Consider the following 2,461-nt stretch of genomic DNA (forward strand, 5'->3'; position numbering starts at 1 on the left):
CTCTAGAGTCGAAAACATGAGCTGCTCCAGCTTCAGCTCTAGCTGAGAGCAGTAACAGAGCCCCATCACCTGTGGAGCAGGCACGGAGGGGGTGTGCTGCACACACTGGGTGGCAGGTTACACAGCAAACAGACAAAAGATGCATATGGTACCAAATCATTACAGCTACTGGTTTTCTAACACCTGAGATGGGGGGAGAGAGAGAGAAGCCTTCCCACCAATGGAAAAGGAGATGAGGGAGGAGAATAACGTGTGTAAAGGCTTCCCAGAGCCCCAAGGCAATGCTCTGACCTTACGTAATGCTAGATTGCTCTGTGGCACCAAGGCAGTGCCAAGCAGGACCATAAGTATCTCAGCATGAGGCTACTAGATGGTGATGGGACTGGGACCCCCTGAGATGCCATTCAAAGTCTGAGTTTGCTTTCTGAGGTCAAGTGCTGTAATGAGTTGTGGCAGGCTTGAACCCCTGTGCCAGTCCATTGGGGTGGGAGGAGATGGCAGTGGGGTCCCCAGTCTTGAAGTTTGAAGCTAGCAGGAAGTGAACATCCATGAGTAACTTACCCTTGTCCAGTGCCCTGTGTCTTTGTGCATTAGGCAGGTAAGTCTCTTTGGGTAGTGATGGACACCTTTCCTTTCCAGACACTAGAAGCACATAAGTTGTACATAAGTTGCCATACCAGCTTGAATTCTGGTCCCTGATTTCCTGTTTAGAGCCTGGACACCCTGTTATTCTGCTCACTGTGTCTGAAACTACACCTCATTTTCTTTGCTTGCATTCTGCATTTGATCCCCTATCTGTAACACAACAGCTTTGTGTGCATTGATGCTTTCTGGTGGCAGCTCCTTTAGCCCCTCTGGTCTTGGCTACAGCCCTCAGCTAAGATGTTCTCCCACAGAATGGTGGGCTGATGTTTCTGGACCAGGCCCAGTCGAATGCAGGCCCTAATCTTTCGTCTCCAGGCGATATTGTTGGTGCAGTGTCATTTGCTCCTTACTCACAGCATTTTGCCCTCTTCAGGAAGAGCAGATGCCTACTCATTTGCAAGTCAACAGGCCAAATTCTTAAGGCTTTATTATTTGTACTACAGTATCACGTAGCAAACTCAGCTGAAAGATGGGCCTGTGGCACTGGGAGGGTACATGTTTACAGACAGAGAGGCTGGTCTTAGCCCATAGAGTTAGACCATGCAGGCCAAGGAAGGTCGATTTCTCCATCTTCAAAGCAGGGGCACTCAGGCATAAAGAGGTTTGCCCAAGGTCATGCTGGAAGTCAGTGGTAGGGCTGGCATTGAGAGCTCATTTTCCTCATCCCAGTCTTAGCTAGCAAGACAACTCTGCTGCCCCTTAGTCTTCATGGGGCTGCTGTTAGTCCAGTGTGTCCTAATCAAGTGACTGTCTGAAGCCTGGAAAATGCCACTTGTTTCAGGGTCACTGACTTGAGGGGGAGAAAGGGGAGAATTTTTCCAGCTCATCTCCTACCCTTGGACCACTACACAGTTTCGGCCCCCCTTCCCTTCTCCGCCCACCACCACACTGAAGATCCCGAAACAAACGCCATGTCAAACACTTTTATTTCAAAACTCAAAATCAAATGAACCAGGGAAAGCGGGGGAAACAAGCTTTGTAAAGAGCACCAAATTGTGTTGCTATGGAAACGGGAGGAGAAGCCCTGTAGTTGAAGCTCTCCTGGGGCCCGGAGGCCAGCCGTACCGGGCGAGATGCTTTCTCATCTCTCTTTCTTTCTTCTTTTCCCTTTTTTCCTGTTTATTTTTTCTCTTCTTTTGAAATGTTGTTCAGTGACTTAATACTGGCCAAGAGTGCCAGACTGACAGCTCCAGGGACTGTGGCCTGCCTCTATTCATCTGCAAAGCAGTTCCGCAGCCAGGGATACTTCCCACGCACACAGAGATGCTATCCTGTGCCAGCCCATCTCAACTCTGCCTAGGAGGGCAAGAGGGCTGTTCAGATTCCAGGAAGGAAGGAAAGGCATCTGGGGCCTTTGGCATGGCCCACTGGCCCTGTCCCACACTGCAGCACCACCCCTTCTTGGACTGGCATCAAGTATCAGAGTTAAGATGCAGAAGGAAGTTCATCCTTCTTGGAGTGACTGGTTCAGGCTCTCTTCAGACTCAGGCAGGCACTGGTTACCTTTGGCTAAGGTTTCCAAAGGTTTTCTATCCATCCACAAGGCCTAGGGACAAGCAACAATTTTCTTTTGAGTCAAATCAAAGCTGATATTCTTTTGCAATGACTAGAGGATCTGGGACCAGGACCTTGAGCCTCTTGTTCCTAATATGATCACATGGCTTTTTCCTTGGCTTCCTTACCCCTCAGTAACCTTGCTGAGACTGGCAACAGGAAAACTGCTTGGATGCCAATAGATTCATAGATTCATAGATGTTAGGGTCGGAAGGGACCTCAATAGATCATCGAGTCCGACCCCCTGCATAAGCAGGAAAGA

The sequence above is a fragment of the Alligator sinensis genome, unplaced genomic scaffold, assembly GCF_000455745.1.
Source record: "Alligator sinensis unplaced genomic scaffold, ASM45574v1 scaffold1261_1, whole genome shotgun sequence".
Taxonomy (NCBI): domain Eukaryota; kingdom Metazoa; phylum Chordata; order Crocodylia; family Alligatoridae; genus Alligator; species Alligator sinensis.